At 53.6% G+C, this 20,376-nt stretch overlaps 1 long non-coding RNA gene across 1 annotated transcript; it reads right to left on the bottom strand.

Annotated features, from left to right (window-relative positions):
• Positions 1–1,302: 1,302 nt before the first annotated feature.
• On the bottom strand, positions 1,303–18,728 carry LOC138354974 (uncharacterized). Its single transcript, XR_011223798.1, has 3 exons — positions 18,596–18,728; positions 4,122–4,288; positions 1,303–3,051 (listed from the first exon to the last, which is right to left on the bottom strand). It is a non-coding gene; the product is annotated as an uncharacterized lncRNA (long non-coding RNA).
• Positions 18,729–20,376: the final 1,648 nt, after the last annotated feature.

The raw sequence follows: 20,376 nt of genomic DNA, 5'->3' as shown, positions 1-20,376 counted from the left end.
TAATTTGGCAGTACTTAGTTTAACTCTTAAACTGGTTGAGAGAGGTACAGCCTTTGACATGATTCGGGAGGTCATTCCACATTCTGGGTCCCTTGATTTGTAGAGCACTTCTAGTTTGGTTACACACAGCCAAATTGAGTAACAGGAAGAGGTCTTGGACACAAATTTGTTCCATGCTAAATGTAGAGGAATCAGCTGAGTATTCCTCAAATAAAATAAGTTGCCTCAGCTTATAAGGTAAATAAAATAAGCATTTCTCAAATAAGTAGCTGCCTCACCTCACTGCCTTACTGCTACATAGCCTTCCCGGCATGGTGCCTTCTTTTGATAATTGTTCCACACCCAAATTATATAACAGGAAGAGGTCTTGGACCCCTACTTCCCTCTCTCTTTTTTAATAATCTATATAGTCATAATTATAGCTTTAAGTATTCAATGAATAAAGTTTTTGACATTTTTACCCTTTTCCTTACCTAACATCATTTGTGCAGCATATTTTTATTTTATGTCTCGCCCAGATTTAATTTCAAAATAAAACCAAACTAAATAAATTAGAAATGGGTATGTATAGCTAAGGTACACCCTTACTACTAGGTGAACAGGCGCATTTGGTGATAGTAAATGATCCCATCAGGCAGGGCTCATCACCTTCTCTCATATTTCATGTTCAGTGTTTATTTACTTAATAACTACTGGTATAATATCTTGCTATTATAAAACTAATTCTACTATCATCAAACACATATTTACTTCGTTTCAAGCAGAGAATGCATATATAACTAACACGAAGGATTCCTCTTCACTAGATTCACCAGCTATAATATTTTGGTCATGTTCCAATATCATAAATCGATCCCAGTGTTATGTAGTAGAGAAAAAATTACTTATATCCAGTTCACGTAAAGCTACGAGTGGTCGAAACCACACTTAAATCCAGGAATGAACTTACGAAGGTTTTTCCACTTAGGGTAGTTAATTGAATACGGACGTAGCCGCCACGAAGGCGCTAAGACGGAAAACGCTCTTGGCTAAGAGGAAAAACCTTCCTAAGTACCTTCCTGAATCCGGCCCCAGGTCGTGTAACTTTTTGCACATCCTAGTCCATGGGTTAAGGTGCACATCTGTGGTTATCCACAACATTGGTTCGATCGTGCTGTCCTGCTCTAAAGATTATATCATTGATTTATCACATTGTGTACAATATCTTTATACATTTAATATTTTTTATGTTCGACATACAATACTGTGGTGTAAATACTTTCTAATGAAAGGATTCTAAATGGGAAATTGTAAACAACGCCACACCTTAGGGATGGCATGTGACTGAAAGCTTTATTGTACAGATTTTAATGGACAACAAGATCCACAGCATTCACCCTTTATTTGTGCACATGATAGGACATACATTTGTGCATAATTTGATGCAGAAATCCCATGGAAAAAGCACTGTTTGAATTTTTTAGTAATATTAATTTAAAATTATCAGTCTTGGAGGAATTCTGCATTATCTAGATGCCAAATTCATTGTACAGGTCACTGGCTAGATTAAAATCCCTATCTTGGACCAGGTTCCCATGTAGTACAAAATCCACTGAATTTATATTCAATATAGTATTGTATAGTGAATATTCTTTGCTTGAGCCAGTGAGCCCAACCACCTTACTGATACATCTCAGCGTAATACTGTAATGGGAAGGAGAGATACTGTATACAGTATAGTAACGGGAGGAACACGCAGTCAACAAGGTAGTACCGATAAAATCCTGATATACCATATAATTCAACATGACAAATGCACTATTGAAAGGAGAAGATAATTATATATTATGGTAAAAGGTTTACTATGAAATACAAAAGTACATATTTAACAATAATACATATGGCCTGCATTAATATATATTTTATACACTAAGTATAGTACTGTATAAACTGTTATACATACTGTACTTACAACCTGTAACTATATTTTAGAAATTCTAAATTCTGATACAGTCAAAATAAGAAATTAAGGAATTATATGTTTCCTTTGTAACCATAAAACAACAACTTTGCATAACTAAGCAAAATGGAAGAGGAGGCAGTCCTAAAAGAGGAATTAACAATTTACTGTAGAATCTGTCTTTATCCCCATGAACGCCCCTCTGATGGAGTAACCACAACTGAAACCTATTCAGGTAGCCCTATCTTAACATGCTCTTCTGATTTGTCCTCTTTCCTTTATGTCTAAGAATTATTAGCCAGCAGTAACTGGTTGGAGTTAATGTAATTTCATGATCAAAAAGATATTATGCAGTTGATGTCACCTCGAAGAAAACTATAAAATCAGTGCTAGTGACTGATAACTTTGCCTGTCATCCGATCAGGTGACAGCCTGGCTCTACTGAATGGACAGCACTGTACTGTACTCCAAAAGTCTCCCTTTCCCCATACTGACTGCCTACCATTCCACTCCCAATTCCCTTTCACTCTTCTATTTCTAACGTGGTGATCAAGTCTTCCTTTTATGTCTAATATGGAGGCTATCTACTGTACTAATGTGGTTGTCACTCGAGGATCAACTCGTATGGTACTTCATATTCCAGGATATTTCAAGCTTTGACCTTCATGCTATTGCCTTTTACACTGGCATGAATGACATGATAATGTTATGGGACAATACAAATTTGTCCATTTGTTAAAGAAAAAAAAAGACAAGCTGCTTACAAGAAACTTTTGGATGGGAAGTATAACACAAGAATTATATAGTGCAGGCTACACAAATTAAAAGATTAACAAACCAAGCCATTTTGTAACTCATGCACATCATCAAATGTTGGCACTGTTCCATATTGCACATCATAATACAAACCTGGCACCATAAGCTAGTTTATTAAAACTAAAATTGTCACTCATTCAGCAGTACAATTTTAATACAAGTATGGTGAGGCAATTATACATTTCCATTCAACCAAAAACAATCGATAATATAGAACTGTTTATATATTGGACCATGGAGGTGTCATTGGCTGTGGGTTTTGAAGGTAGGACATCACAACTGCAGAAATGGACAACCTGAAATGTTAATATAATTAGTAAATTATTTGTGACAAGCAAATAAAAGTATATTTGTTTAATTATGATAATTTACTTTGAAAATCAGAACTATTAGCCAGTAACAATGGGTTGGATTAATGTAATTTAAATTACATTCAATAACAAAAGACAATTATGCAAGTGTTGTCACCCTTAGGAAAATCATGAAGTCAATGCTATAGTGACTGACAAGTAAGCTCAGAAAACTACTGACAGGGCTCTCCCAAAAATCGTGTATGTGGTATGACTTGTATCTGATTTAATATGGTCTTATCTGTTAAAACTAAAAATTAAGTAAAAATCTTATATACCTTCTTGTATATAAATAAATAAATGAGCTTTGTTTAACCCTCGCCATTTCTTTTCAAACTCCAAACAAAATGGGAGTAAAAAATCATTTCAACAAGGCTAGTTTTCTGATAAAAATGTACTACTAAGTTAGACTTGGTTATGTTATATGGATTAGGTTGTTTTATCATTAATCAATACAATACAACAATACAATACAATTTTATTTAGGTAAGGTACATACATACAATAAATATTTACAAGGATTGTTTGAGTTATAGGTATAGCTAGTACATACAATGCCTAAAGCCACTATTACGCAAAGCGTTTCGGGCATGATAAACTTAAATGACAAGCTTAATACTAATTGAGCATAATGAGTAGAATGAAAACAAGAAATGAAAACATTATCATGATAACATTAAACATGATAATTAACATTAACATGATAACATTAAAACATTGAATCATTATCGTTTTAAGTCTGCTAACTAAGCATCTTGTATACGTAATGACCTATACCCCCTACAGCAAAAATACCGAACTATAATACCCTAAATCCCACCCATATAGGTGTACAGACAAGTAATTCTTTAAACATCACACCAAAGCATTGTACAGAGACAAGAAAACCCATGCCTATATAAGAACGAATTGTCCATATGATGACCTACTAACTTCCTCCCCCACACACACACAGATCCTCATCATTACACAATAATAACATCTTGCACTACAATATCCCCCCTACATTCACTTACCTAACAATCTTATCCACTCTCCGTGGGTCAGAGCTGTTGTTTGACGTCTGCATTTTGAGTGGGAATGTTGCTGGCGAGCTGCTCCTGTATGTCGTCTGCTGGTCCACAACAGTGCTGGTGGAGGCCGAGGGTTCCGGGCCACGGGGACCTCGGTTGCCAGATCCAAACTGCGGTAAATACCGAATTTGTAATAAGAGTAATATATATATATTATATATAATGTATATATTGTTAAATATGACCGAAAAGGTAAGATTAATAATTCTACCACGAATTTTCTCAATATTTCTTATGTTTCTTTTTTACTGTGGATGGTAATTGAAAAATCAATTCTCCAAAATTCATTTTTATTTCTAGTCTGACACGAGGCTTGAACGCGTTTCGTAATAACTTGTTACATTTTCAGAGACTTTAGTTTATACACACACAACTGTAACCTGAGAACACTAAACAGAGTTTTACTTATGCTAACATTAAACAGCTTGTCTTATATACTCGCATTTGGGTGAGGTGATGTGTTGCAACAGTTTTGGAAGAGGTGAACAAACTTTTGACCAACGCAGAACACGGAACAATGGGTATAAATTGGATAAATGAGAGGGAAGAATGGAAGTAACTGCAAAGGGCCTATTGACCCATACTTCCTCTTGATGCTTCTATATTGGTACGGAGTCTTGAAGTGGGTAGAATATAGTTGTGCATCAATTGGCTGTTGATTGCTGGTGTTGACTTCTTGATGTGTAGTGCCTCACAGATGTCAAGCTGCCTGCTATCGCTGTATCTATCGATGATTTCTGTGTTGTTTGTTAAGACTTCTCTGGTGATGGCCTGGTTGTGGGAAGAGATATGTTTCTTAATGGAGCCCTGTTGCTTATGCATTGTTAATCGCCTGGAAAGAGATGTTGTTGTCTTGCCTATATACTGAGTTCTTTGAGGCTTACAGTCCCCAAGTGGGCATTCGAAGGTATAGACGACGTTAGTCTCCTTTAAGGCGTTCTGCTTTGTGTCAGGAGAGTTTTTCATGAGTAGGTTGGCTGTTTTTTTGGTTTTATAGTAAATTGTCAATTGTATCTTCTGATTTTTGTCTGTAGGGATAACGTTCCTATTAACAATATCTTTCAGGACCCTTTCCTCCGTTTTATGAGCTGTGGAAAAGAAGTTCCTGTAAAATAGTCTAATAGGGGGTACAGGTGTTGTGTTAGTTGACTCTTCAGAGGTTGCATAGTGTTTCACCTTCCTTTATATGATGTCTTCAACGAAACCATTGGAGAAGCCGTTGTTGACTAGGACCTGCCTTACCCTACAGAGTTCTTCATCGACTTGCTTCCATCCTGAGCTGTGGCTTAGAGCACGGTCGACATAAGCGTAGACAACATTCCCCTTGTACTTGTCTGGGCAGCCAACCCTATGCCCTACCAAGAACCCACCCGAAGCCGGACAGACACCCACCTGGAGCCCGAACAGTCACCCACCCGGAGCCCGCCAGCTGAGTGAACCGGGGCCCGCCAGTTGAATGAACTGGAACCCATCAGTTGAGTACCTGGAGCCTGCCCCGAGCCCGACCAAGAACCCACCCAGAGTCCTACCGAGAACCCACCCCGATCCCTACAGAGAACCCACCCCAAGCCCTACAGAGAACCCACCCTGAGCCCGACCAAGAACCTACCCTGAGCCCTACAGAGGTACCCCAAGCCCGAGAGCCCACCCCGAGCTTGACAACCGAGAGCCAACCCTAAGCCCTACCAAGAACCCACCCCCAAGCCCTACCAAGAACCCACCCGAAGCCGGACAGACACCCACCTGGAGCCCGAACAGTCAAACACCCAGAGCCCGCCAGTTTAGTAAACCGGAGCCCGCCAGTTGAGTGAACCGGAGCCCGCCAGTTGAGTGAACTGGAACCCGTCAGTTGAGTACCTGGAGCCCGCCCCGAGCCCTACCGAGAACCCACCCCGAGCCCGACCAAGAACCTACCCCGAGCCCTACAAAGGTTCCCCAAGCCCGAGAGCCCATCCCAAACCCAAAAGAGCCCACCCCGAGCCTGACCAGGAGTCAACCCTAAGCCCTACCAAGACCCCACCCCCAAGCCCTACCAAGACCCCACCCCAAGCCCTACCAAGACCCCACCCCCAAGCCCTACCAAGACCCCACCCCCAAGCCCTACCAAGACCCCACCCCCAAGCCCTACCAAGACCCCACCCCCAAGCCCTACCAAGATCCCACCCCCAAGCCCTACCAAGACCCCACCCCCAAGCCCTACCAAGACCCCACCCCCAAGCCCTACCAAGACCCCACCCCCAAGCCCTACCAAGAACCCACCCCCAAGCCCTACCAAGAACCCACCTCCAAGCCCTACCAAGAACCCACCTCCAAGCCCTACCAAGAACCCACCCGAAGCCGGACAGACACCCACCTGGAGCCCGAACAGTCACCCACCTGGAGCCCGACCAGTCAAACACCCGGAGCCCGCCAGTTTAGTAAACCGGAGCCCGCCAGTTGAGTGAACCGGAGCCCGCCAGTTGAGTGAACTGGAACCCGTCAGTTGAGTACCTGGAGCCCGCCCCGAGCCCTACTGAGAACCCATCCCGATCCCTACAGAGAACCTGCCCTGAGCCCTACCAAGAACCCACCCCGAGCCCAACAGAGAACCCACCCTGAGCCCGACCAAGAACCTACCCCGAGCCGTACAGAGGTTCCCCAAGCCCGAGAGCCTATCCCGATCCCGAAAGAGCCCACCCCGAGCCTGACCGGGAGCCAACCCCAAACCCTACCAAGAACCCACCCCCAAGCCCTACCAAGAACCCACCCCCAAGCCCAACCAAGAACCCACCCCCAAGCCCTATCAAGAACCCACCCCCAAGCCCTACCAAGAACCCAGCCCCAATACCTACCAAGAACCCACCCCAAGCCCTACCAAGAACCCACCCGAAGCCGGACAGACACCCACCTGGAGCCCGAACAGTCACCCACCCGGAGCCCGACCAGTCAAACACCCGGAGCCCGCCAGTTTAGTAAACCGGAGCCCGCCAGTTGAGTGAACCGGAGCCCGCCAGTTGTGTGAACTGGAACCCGTCAGTTGAGTACCTGGAGCCTGCCCCGAGCCCGACCGAGAACCCACCCAGAGCCCTAACGAGAACCTACCCTGATCCCTACAGAGAACCCACCCCGAGTCCTATCAAGAACCCACTCTGAGCCCTACAGAGAGCCCACCCTGAGCCTGACCAAGAACCTACCCCGAGCCTTACAGAGGTAACCCAAGCCCAAGAGCCCATCCCGAACCCGAAAGAGCCCACCCCGAGCCTGACCGAGAGCCAACCCTAAGCCCTACCAAGAACCCACCCCCAAGCCCTACCAAGAACCCACCCCCAAGCCCTACCAAGAACCCACCCGAAGCCGGACAGACACCCATCTGGAGCCCGAACAGTCACCCACCCGGAGCCCGACCAGTCAAACACCCGGAGCCCGCCAGTTTAATAAACCGGAGCCCGCCAGTTGAGTGAACCGGAGCCCGCCAGTTGAGTGAACTGGAACCCATCAGTTGAGTACCTGGAGCCCGCCCCGAGCCCTACCGAGAACCCACCCTGAGCCCGACCAAGAACCTACCCCGAGCCCTACAGAGGTTCCCCAAGCCCGAGAGCCTATCCCGATCCCGAAAGAGCCCACCCTGAGCCTGACCGGGAGCCAACCCTAAGTGCTACCAAGAACCCACCCTGAAGCCCTACCAAGAACATACCCGAAGCCGGACAGACACCCACCTGGAGCCCGAACAGTCACCCACCCGGAGCCCGACCAGTCAAACACCCGGAGCCCGCCAGTTTAATAAACCGGAGCCCGCCAGTTGAGTGAACCGGAGCCCGCCAGTTGAGTGAACTGGAACCCATCAGTTGAGTACCTGGAGCCCGCCCCGAGCCCTACCGAGAACCCACCCGAGCCCGACCAAGAACCTACCCCGAGCCCTACAGAGGTTCCCCAAGCCCGAGAGCCTATCCCGATCCCGAAAGAGCCCACCCTGAGCCTGACCGGGAGCCAACCCCAAACCCTACCAAGAACCCACCCCCAAGCCCTACCAAGAACCCACCCCCAAGCCCTACCAAGAACCCACCCCCAAGCGCTACCAAGAACCCAGCCCTAATACCTACCAAGAACCCACCCCAAGCCCTACCAAGAACCCACCCGAAGCTGGACAGACACCCACCTGGAGCCCGAACAGTCACCCACCCGGAGCCCGACCAGTCAAACACCCGGAGCCCGCCAGTTTAGTAAACCGGAGCCCGCCAGTTGAGTGAACCGGAGCCCGCCACTTGAGTGAACTGGAACCCGTCAGTTGAGTACCTGGAGCCCGCCCCGAGCCCTACCGAGAACCCACCCTGAGCCCGACCAAGAACCTACCCCGAGCCCTACAGAGGTTCCCCAAGCCCGAGAGCCTATCCCGATCCCGAAAGAGCCCACCCCGACCCCTACCGAGAACCCACCCCCCAAGCCCTACCGAGAATTAACCCACCCCCCAAGCCCTACCGAGAACCCACCCACCAAGCCCTACCAAAACACACCCTCAAGCCCTACCAAGAACCCAGCCCTAATACCTACCAAGAACCCACCCCAAGCCCTACCAAGAACCCACCCGAAGCTGGACAGACACCCACCTGGAGCCCGAACAGTCACCCACCCGGAGCCCGACCAGTCAAACACCCGGAGCCCGCCAGTTTAGTAAACCGGAGCCCGCCAGTTGAGTGAACCGGAGCCCGCCAGTTGAGTGAACTGGAACCCGTCAGTTGAGTACCTGGAGCCTGCCCCGAGCCCTACCGAGAACCCACCCTGAGCCCGACCAAGAACCTACCCCGAGCCCTACAGAGGTTCCCCAAGCCTGAGAGCCTATCCCGATCCCGAAAGAGCCCACCCCGACCCCTACCGAGAACCCACCCACCAAGCCCTACCGAGAACCCACCCCCCAAGCCCTACCGAGAACCCACCCCCCCAAGCCCTACCGAGAACCCACCCCCCCCAAGCCCTACCGAGAACCCCCCCCCCAAGCCCTACCGAGAACCCCCCCAAGCCCTACCGAGAACCCACCCCCCCAAGCCCTACCGAGAACCCACTCCCCCAAGCCCTACCGAGAACCCACCCCCCCAAGCCCTACCGAGAACCCACCCCCCCCAAGCCCTACCGAGAACCCACCCCCCCAAACCCTACCGAGAACCCACCCCCCAAGCCCTACCGAGAACCCAGCCCAAAGCCCTACTGAGAACCCAGCCCAAAGCCCTACCGAGAACCCAGCCCTACCAAGAACCTACCCCAAGTCCTACCAAGGACCCACCCGAAGCCGGACAGACACCCACCTGGAGCCCGGACAGTCACCCACCCGGAGCCCGACCAGTCAAACACCCGGAGTCCCCCAGTTTAGTAAACCGGAGCCCGCCAGTTGAGTGAACCGGAGCCCGCCAGTTGAGTGAACTGGAACCCGTCAGTTGAGTACCTGGAGCCTGCCCCGAGCCCTACCGAGAACCCACCCTGCGCCCGACCAAGAACCTACCCCGAGCCCTACAGAGGTTCCCCAAGCCCGAGAGCCTATCCCAATCCCGAAAGAGCCCACCCCGAGCCTGACCGGGAGCCAACCCCAAACCCTACCAAGAACCCACCCCCAAGCCCTACCAAGAACCCACCCCCAAGCCCAACCAAGAACCCACCCCCAAGCCCTACCAAGAACCCAGCCCTAATACCTACCAAGAACCCACCCCAAGCCCTACCAAGAACCCACCCGAAGCTGGACAGACACCCACCTGGAGCCCGAACAGTCACCCACCCGGAGCCCGACCAGTCAAACACCCGGAGCCCGCCAGTTTAGTAAACCGGAGCCCGCCAGTTGAGTGAACCGGAGCCCGCCAGTTGAGTGAACTGGAACCCGTCAGTTGAGTACCTGGAGCCCGCCCCGAGCCCTACCGAGAACCCACCCTGAGCAAACCAAGAACCTACCCCGAGCCCTACTGAGGTTCCCCAAGCCCGAGAGCCTATCCCGATCCTGAAAGAACCCACCCCCAAGCCCTACCGAGAACCCACCCCCCAAGCCCTACCGAGAACCCACCCTCCAAGCCCTACCGAGAACCCACCCCCCAAGCCCTACCAAAACCCACCCCCAAGCCCTACCAAGAACCCAGCCCTAATACCTACCAGGAACCCACCCCAAGCCCTACCAAGAACCCACCCGAAGCTGGACAGACACCCACCTGGAGCCCGAACAGTCACCCACCCGGAGCCCGACCAGTCAAACACCCGGAGCCCGCCAGTTTAGTAAACCGGAGCCCGCCAGTTGAGTGAACCGGAGCCCGCCAGTGGAGTGAACTGGAACCCTTCAGTTGAGTACCTGGAGCCCGCCCCGAGCCCTACCGAGAACCCACCCTGAGCCCGACCAAGAACCTACCCCGAGCCCTACAGAGGTTCCCCAAGCCCGAGAGCCTATCCCGATCCCGAAAGAGCCCACCCCGACCCCTACCGAGAACCCACCCCCCAAGCACTACCGAGAACCCCCCCCCCCCCCCAAGCCCTACCGAGAACCCACCCCCCCAAGCCCTACCGAGAACCCACCCCCCCAAGCCCTACCGAGAACCCACCCCCCAAGCCCTACCGAGAACCCACCCCCCCAAGCCCTACCGAGAACCCACCCCCCCCAAGCCCTACCGAGAACCCTCCCCCCAAGCCCTACCGAGAACCCCCCCCCAAGCCCTACCGAGAACCCACCCCCTCAAGCCCTACCGAGAACCCACTCCCCCAAGCCCTACCGAGAACCAACCCCCCCAAACCCTACCGAGAACCCCCCCCCCCCAAACCCTACCGAGAACCCACCCCCCAAGCCCTACCGAGAACCCAGCCCAAAGCCCTACCGAGAACCCAGCCCAAAGCCCTACCGAGAACCCAGCCCCAAGCCCTACCAAGAACCCACCCCAAGCCCTACCAAGGACCCACCCGAAGCTGGACAGACACCCACCTGGAGCCCGAACAGTCACCCACCCGGAGCCCGACCAGTCAAACACCCGGAGCCCGCCAGTTTAGTAAACCGGAGCCCGCCAGTTGAGTGAACCGGAGCCCGCCAGTTGAGTGAACTGGAACCCGTCAGTTGAGTACCTGGAGCCCGCCCCGAGCCCTACCGAGAACCCACCCTGAGCCCGACCAAGAACCTACCCCGAGCCCTACAGAGGTTCCCCAAGCCCGAGAGCCTATCCCGATCCCGAAAGAGCCCACGCCGAGCCCTACCGAGAACCCACCCCCAAGCCCTACCGAGAACCCACCCCCCAAGCCCTACCGAGAACCCACCCCCAAGCCCTACCAAAACCCACCCCCAAGCCCTACCAAGAACCCACCCTAATACCTACCAAGAACCCACCCCAAGCCCTACCAAGAACCCACCCGAAGCTGGACAGACACCCACCTGGAGCCCGAACAGTCACCCACCCGGAGCCCGACCAGTCAAACACCCGGAGCCCGCCAGTTTAGTAAACCGGAGCCCGCCAGTTGAGTGAACCGGAGCCCGCCAGTTGAGTGAACTGGAACCCGTCAGTTGAGTACCTGGAGCCCGCCCCGAGCCCTACCGAGAACCCACCCTTAGCCCGACCAAGAACCTACCCCGAGCCCTACAGAGGTTCCCCAAGCCCGAGAGCCTATCCCGATCCCGAAAGAGCCCACCACGACCCCTACCGAGAACCCACCCCCCAAGCCCTACCGAGAACCCACCCCCCCAAGCCCTACCGAGAACCCACCCCCCAAGCCCTACCGAGAACCCACTCCCCCCAAGCCCTACCGAGAACCCACTCCCCCCAAGCCCTACCGAGAACCCCCCCCCCCCCAAGCCCTACCAAGAACCCTGCCCTAGTACCTACCAAGAACCCACCCCAAGCCCTACCAAGAACCCACCCGAAGCTGGACAGACACCCACCTGGAGCCCGAACAGTCACCCACCCGGAGCCCGACCAGTCAAACACCCGGAGCCCGCCAGTTTAGTAAACCGGAGCCCGCCAGTTGAGTGAACCGGAGCCCGCCAGTTGAGTGAACTGGAACCCGTCAGTTGAGTACCTGGAGCCCGCCCCGAGCCCTACCGAGAACCCACCCTGAGCCCGACCAAGAACCTACCCCGAGCCCTACAGAGGTTCCCCAAGCCCGAGAGCCTATCCCGATCCCGAAAGAGCCCACCCCGACCCCTACCGAGAACCCACCCCCCCCAAGCCCTACCGAGAACCCATCCCCCCAAGCCCTACCGAGAACCCACCCCCCCAAGCCCTACCGAGAACCCACCCCCCGAAGCCCTACCGAGAACCCCCCCCAAGCCCTACCAAGAACCCTGCCCTAATGCCTACCAAGAACCCACCCCAAGCCCTACCAAGAACCCACCCGAAGCTGGACAGACACCCACCTGGAGCCCGAACAGTCACCCACCCGGAGCCCGACCAGTCAAACACCCGGAGCCCGCCAGTTTAGTAAACCGGAGCCCGCCAGTTGAGTGAACCGGAGCCCGCCAGTTGAGTGAACTGGAACCCGTCAGTTGAGTACCTGGAGCCCGCCCCGAGCCCTACCGAGAACCCACCCTGAGCCCGACCAAGAACCTACCCCGAGCCCTACAGAGGTTCCCAAGCCCGAGAGCCTATCCCGATCCCGAAAGAGCCCACCCCGAGCCCTACCGAGAACCCACCCCCCAAGCCCTACCGAGAACCCACCCCCCAAGCCCTACCGAGAACCCACCCCCAAGCCCTACCAAAACCCACCCCCAAGCCCTACCAAGAACCCAGCCCTAATACCTACCAAGAACCCACCCCAAGCCCTACCAAGAACCCACCTGAAGCTGGACAGACACCCACCTGGAGCCCGAACAGTCACCCACCCGGAGCCCGACCAGTCAAACACCCGGAGCCCGCCAGTTTAGTAAACCGGAGCCCGCCAGTTGAGTGAACCGGAGCCCGCCAGTTGAGTGAACTGGAACCCGTCAGTTGAGTACCTGGAGCCCGCCCCGAGCCCTACCGAGAACCCACCCTGAGCCCGACCAAGAACCTACCCCGAGCCCTACAGAGGTTCCCCAAGCCCGAGAGCCTATCCCGATCCCGAAAGAGCCCACCCCGACCCCTACCGAGAACCCACCCCCCAAGCCCTACCGAGAACCCACCCCCCCAAGCCTTACCGAGAACCCACCCCCCCAAGCCCTACCGAGAACCCACCCCCCCAAGCCCTACCGAGAACCCACTCCCCCCAAGCCCTACCGAGAACCCCCCCCCCAAGCCCTACCAAGAACCCTGCCCTAATACCTACCAAGAACCCACCCCAAGCCCTACCAAGAACCCACCCGAAGCTGGACAGACACCCACCTGGAGCCCGAACAGTCACCCACCCGGAGCCCGACCAGTCAAACACCCGGAGCCCGCCAGTTTAGTAAACCAGAGCCCGCCAGTTGAGTGAACCGGAGCCCGCCAGTTGAGTGAACTGGAACCCGTCAGTTGAGTACCTGGAGCCCGCCCCGAGCCCTACCGAGAACCCACCCTGAGCCCGACCAAGAACCTACCCCGAGCCCTACAGAGGTTCCCCAAGCCCGAGAGCCTATCCCGATCCCGAAAGAGCCCACCCCGACCCCTACCGAGAACCCACCCCCCAAGCCCTACCGAGAACCCACCCCCCCCCCAAGCCCTACCGAGAACCCACCCCCCCCCAAGCCCTACCGAGAACCCACCCCCCCAAGCCCTACCGAGAACCCACCCCCCAAGCCCTACCGAGAACCCCCCCCCCCCAAGCCCTACCGAGAACCCCCCCCCCCAAGCCCTACCAAGAACCCTGCCCTAATACCTACCAAGAACCCACCCCAAGCCCTACCAAGAACCCACCCGAAGCTGGACAGACACCCACCTGGAGCCCGAACAGTCACCCACCCGGAGCCCGACCAGTCAAACACCCGGAGCCCGCCAGTTTAGTAAACCGGAGCCCGCCAGTTGAGTGAACCGGAGCCCGCCAGTTGAGTGAACTGGAACCCGTCAGTTGAGTACCTGGAGCCCGCCCCGAGCCCTACCGAGAACCCACCCTGAGCCCGACCAAGAACCTACCCCGAGCCCTACAGAGGTTCCCCAAGCCCGAGAGCCTATCCCGATCCCGAAAGAGCCCACCCCGAGCCCTACCGAGAACCCACACCCCAAGCCCTACCGAGAACCCACCCCCCCCCCAAGCCCTACCGAGAACCCACCCCCCAAGCCCTACCGAGAACCCAGCCCCAAGCCCTACCGAGAACCCACCCCCCAAGCCCTACCGAGAACCCAGCCCCAAGCCCTACCGAGAACCCAGCCCAAAGCCCTACCGAGAACCCAGCCCCAAGCCCTACCGAGAACCCAGCCCCAAGCCCTACCGAGAACCCACCCCCAAGCCCTACCGAGAACCCACCCTCAAGCCCTACCGAGAACCCACCCCAAGCCCTACCGAGAACCCACCCCCAAGCCCTACCGAGAACCCACCCGAAGCCGGACAGACACCCACCTGGAGCCCGAACAGTCACCCACCCGGAGCCCGACCAGTCAAACACCCGGAGCCCGCCAGTTTAGTAAACCGGAGCCCGCCAGTTGAGTGAACCGGAGCCCGCCAGTTGTGTGAACTGGAACCCGTCAGTTGAGTACCTGGAGCCCGCCCCGAGCCCGACCGAGAACCCACCCAGAGCCCTACCGAGAACCCACCCTGATCCCTACAGAGAACCCACCCCTAGTCCTACCATGAAAACACCCTGAGCCCTACAGAGAACCCACCCTGGGCCCGACCAAGAACCTACCCCGAGCCCTACAGAGGTACCCCAAGCCCGAGAGCCCATCCCGAACCCAAAAGAGCCCACCCTGAGCCTGACCGGGAGCCAACCCTAAGTCCTACCAAGAACCCACCCCGAAGCCCTACCAAGAACATACCCGAAGCCGGACAGACACCCACCTGGAGCCCGAACAGTCACCCACCCGGAGCCCGACCAGTCAAACACCCGGAGCCCGCCAGTTTAATAAACCGGAGCCCGCCAGTTGAGTGAACCGGAGCCCGCCAGTTGAGTGAACTGGAACCCGTCAGTTGAGTACCTGGAGCCCGCCCCGAGCCCTACCGAGAACCCACCCCGAGCCCTTCCAAGAACCCACCCCGAGCCCTACAGAGAATCCAACCCCCCCGAGCCCTACCAAGAACCCACACCCCCCCCCGAGCCCTACCAAGAACCCACACCCCCCCGAGCCCTACCAAGAACCCACACCCCCCGAGCCCTACCAAGAACCCACACCCCCCCCGAGCCCTACCAAGAACCCACACCCCCCCCGAGCCCTACCAAGAACCCACACCTCCCCGAGCCCTACCAAGAACCCACACCCCCCCGAGCCCTACCAAGAACCCACACCCCCCGAGCCCTACCAAGAACCCACACCCCCCCCGAGCCCTACCAAGAACCCACACCTCCCCGAGCCCTACCAAGAACCCACACCCCCCCGAGCCCTACCAAGAACCCACACCCCCCCGAGCCCTACCAAGAACCCACACCCCCCCGAGCCCTACCAAGAACCCACACCCCCCCGAGCCCTACCAAGAACCCACACCCCCCCAAGCCCTACCAAGAACCCACACCCCCCCAAGCCCTACCAAGTACCCACACCCCCCCAAGCCCTACCAAATACCCACACCCCCCCCAAGCCCTACCAAGAACCCACACCCCCCAAGCCCTACCAAGAACCCACACCCCCCCAAGCCCTACCAAGAACCCACACCCCCCCAAGCCCTACCAAGAACCCACACCCCCCCCAAGCCCTACCAAGACACCACACCCCCCCCCAAGTCCTACCAAGAACCCACACCCCCCCCCCCCCAAGTCCTACCAAGAACCCACACCCCCCCAAGCCCTACCAAGAACCCACACCCCCCCAAGCCCTACCAAGTACCCACACCCCCCCAAGCCCTACCAAGTACCCACACCCCCCCAAGCCCTACCAAGAACCCACACCCCCAAGCCCTACCAAGAACCCACCCGAAGCCGGACAGACACCCACCTGGAGCCCGAACAGTCACCCACCCAGAGCCCGCCAGTTGAGTACCTAAAGCCTGCCCGGAGCCCCGACCGACAACCCACCCCGGAGCCCCGACCGACAACCCACCCCGGAGCCCCGACCGACAACCCACCCCGGAGCCCCGACCGACAACCCACCCCGGAGCCCCGACCGACAACCCACCCCGGAGCCCCGACCGACAACCCACCCCGGAGCCCCGACCGACAACCCACCCCGGAGCCCCGACCGACAACCCACCCCGGAGCCCCGACCGACAACCCACCCCGGAGCCCCGACCGACAACCCACCCCGGAGCCCCGACCGACAACCCACCCCGGAGCCCCGACCGACAACCCACCCCGGAGCCCCGACCGACAACCCACCCCGGAGCCCCGACCGACAACCCATCCCGGAGCCCCGACCGACAACCCACCCCGGAGCCCCGACCGACAACCCACCCCGGAGCCCCGACCGACAACCCACCCCGGAGCCCCGACCGACAACCCACCCCGGAGCCCCGACCGACAACCCACCCCGGAGCCCCGACCGACAACCCACCCGGAGCCCCGACAGAGAACCCACTTGGGGCCCGACAGAGAACCCACTTGGGGCCCGACAGAGAACCCACTTGGAGCCCGACAGAGAACCCACTTGGGGCCCGACAGAGAACCCACTTGGGGCCCGACAGAGAACCCACTTGGGGCCCGACAGAGAACCCACTTGGGGCCCGACAGAGAACCCACTTGGGGCCCGACAGAGAACCCACTTGGGGCCCGACAGAGAACCCACTTGGGGCCCGACAGAGAACCCACTTGGAGCCCGACAGAGAACCCACTTGGAGCCCGACAGAGAACCCACCTGGAGCCCGACAGAGAACCCACCTGGAGCCCGACAGAGAACCCACCTGGAGCCCGACAGAGAACCCACTTGGAGCCCGACAGAGAACCCACTTGGAGCCCGACAGAGAACCCACTTGGAGCCCGACAGAGAACCCACCCCGCGCCCAACCTTTCATGGAGAAAATTGAACACCAGGCGACAAAAATAATTGCAGAATGAGGTCTAGTTTCATACCATGAACGGTTGAGGGTCACAGGGCTAACAACACTGCAAACTAGGCATGCCAGGATGGATCTCACCGAAACTATTAAAATATCGACTTGAATCGACTTGAGAATGGTCCAGGACGGACCGAAACTCGTCGTCCCTTCAACTTCTAGTGTGTGGTCTGGTCAACATACTTCAGCCACGTTATTGTGACTCATCGCCTGCCTATTAAAATATTGAACAGTTTCGAAGATATGGATCCAGAGAACAACTTCAAAAGGTCAGATGGAACACAAACAAGGAACAACAGTTTCAAGTCCAACAAGCCGCAGTGTAGGACTGAAAACATAAGCTATATTTTCACCCACAGGGTTATAAACCCATGGAACCGCCTATCTGCTAAAGCAGTAAATAACATAACACTTGAATTGTAAAATCCAATTTGAAAAAAAATCTGAACAAATGGGGGATCTGATCTGCTACCAGAAATTTTAGCCAAATATCCCCAGTCTGCTAACTGTAGGTAGTAACCGAGTGATTGTAACCTAATCCACCGCTGCCCACTGGATGGGGGGCGGTGTGAAGGACAAACAAATTGTGACACTAGCTCTCCACATATGTCAGGTGCTTAATTTAGAACCTGTACTTGAGGTCGATCTCGAACCCATTGTTGATGTGACGACTTATATTGAATTTTGTAATAGCTCATCAAGATTGTAACATGCTTAGCTAAATGAATTGTGGGGTTCAGTCCCTGAGCCCATTATGTGCCTCTGTAACCCTTTCCACTACCGCCCAGCAGAGGTACAGCAGGTACTCAGAGAGAACTATCAACATCAGAGGCCCGAGACTGTTCAACACGCTTCCACTACACATAAGGGGCATAACTGGCCAACCCCTCACAGTGTTCAAGAGAGAACTGGATAAGCACCTCCAAAGGATACCTGATCAACCAGGCTGTGACGCATACGTCAGGCTGCGAGCAGCCGCGTCCAACAGCCTGGTTGATCAGTCCAGCATCAGTTACAGTCTCCGTGGTGTAGTGGTAAGACACTCGCCTGGCGTTCCGCGAGCGCTATGTCATGGGTTCGTATCCTGGCCGGGGAGGATTTACTGGGCGCAATTCCTTAACTGTAGCCTCTGTTTAACGCAACAGTAAAATGTGTACTTGGATGAAAAAACGATTCTTCGCGGCAGGGGATCGTATTCCAGGGACCTGCCCGAAACGCTACGCGTACTAGTGGCTGTACAAGAATGTTACAACTCTTGTATATATCTCAAAAAAATAAAAAATAAACTAACATTGATAGGCATTGTTCGAAGCAAACTCCATACACAAAACCCCATTATATTATATAATTCTATATACTGTGTATATATAAGATATAAATATGTCAAAAAGAATTATCACTCTTACCTGGAGCAATGTTGCTGATGTCGGAAATCAGCGATACATGTTGTCGCGATGGCGGCAGCGACGTTACTGAACGCCTGAGCCTTCAACGACCATCCGCCGTTTGAACGCCATTTTGAAATTCCAGGCGTACTACCCGAAAAGTGCGTAAACTAGTATTTGCGTGCATTATAGGCCATTCCAAGAAACCTTATTGCTATGAATATCTTGTTATCTAACAAACGAATTATTTATGTTAATATTTTTAGCATATATGTTAAATTAGGCCATTTTTCATTTAGAGGGGGTATATATATATAGCTATTTACATTTTAAGTTTGAAAAATTACCGTACAAAATTGAATGCAAAGATAAGATAAGATTTATTTATACAACCCTGTTTGGAAATTAACTCCTTTTACAATGAAATAAGACGCAAATAAGAACCTCAATTGTGTAGTGAATTTATGCATTTTGTTTTGATTAACATATTCAGAGATTTGAGTAGGGGTACCGAGGGGGTATCTTATGATAATGAGGTTTCAATGCTTGGAGTCAATAATCAAAGTGAGGCTTCACCACTGTAGCGAGTAAGCCTTATACTTGCTCCATTATCTCATCATCTTAATGGCATAACTAATTAGCACTAACTACACAAGCTATAATCCTATCCCTATTTACAGGTAACGGTTTCTGCCCTCCTATCTTATTGTGAGGTGTAGTCATTGTATATAAGCAAGCGATTTGAGAATAGCAAAAACACCATCTGGTCACCACTTGGTCCGGGAGACATCTCCCGTCACGCAGGGTGCAGTCGCGCCTCCACAGATCTCCAGTATCAGCTCTTGATACTGGTAATGGCTCAAAAGGGCCACCACTTACGAGCTATTCATGCCCGTGCCACCTTTTGGGTGGCTTCATCTTCATAACACATTCACAAGGGAGACATCTCCCGTCACGCAGGGTGCATTCGCACCTCCACAGATCTCCAGTATCAGCTCTTAATACTGGTGATGGCTCGAAAGGGCCACCACTTACGAGCTATTCATGCCCGTGCCACCTTTTGGGTGGCTTCATCTTCATAACACATTCACAAGGGAGACATCTTCCGTCACGCAGGGTGCAGTTGCACCTCCACAGATCTCCAGTATCAGCTCTTGATACTGGTGATGGCTCAAAAGGGCCACCACTTACCAATTCATGCCCGTGCCACCTATTGGGTGGCTTCATCTTCATCTTAACACAAGGGAGGGATGTCAAGGGAGACATCTCCCATCATGCAGGGTGCATTCGCACCTCCACAGATCTCCAGTATCAGCTCTTGATACTGGTAATGGCTCAAAAGGGCCACCACTTACGGGCTATTCATGCCCGTGCCACCTCTTGGGTGGCTTAATCTTCATCAATCGAATAGCAAACCTCGATCGGGAGACATCTCCCGTCACGCAGGGTGCAGTCGCACCTCCACAGATCTCCAGTATCAGCTCTTAATACTGGTAATGGCTCAAAAGGGTCACCACTTACAGGCTATTCATACTCGTGCCACTTCTTGGGTGGCTTAATCTTTATCATCAATCAATCAATCGAATAGCAAAGCAGTACAATTTCAAGTCAACAATGTAGCACTCGACGTGTACAGTTCTAATCGACCCAAGATGCTACAGCCTCGACACAGCAGACAGCAGACTACGACCTCATCGAGCTACAACGCTCTCCCACATAGAGCTCCGCGACTCCGGCCACACTCAGCTCTCTGCTCTGCTCCAAGCCCCGTCTCAACGTCTACGACACTGCTGTATCTAGGA

The sequence above is a fragment of the Procambarus clarkii genome, chromosome 65 (genome assembly GCF_040958095.1).
Source record: "Procambarus clarkii isolate CNS0578487 chromosome 65, FALCON_Pclarkii_2.0, whole genome shotgun sequence".
Lineage (NCBI taxonomy): Eukaryota > Metazoa > Arthropoda > Malacostraca > Decapoda > Cambaridae > Procambarus > Procambarus clarkii.
This window is presented reverse-complemented; position numbering and strand designations above follow the sequence as displayed.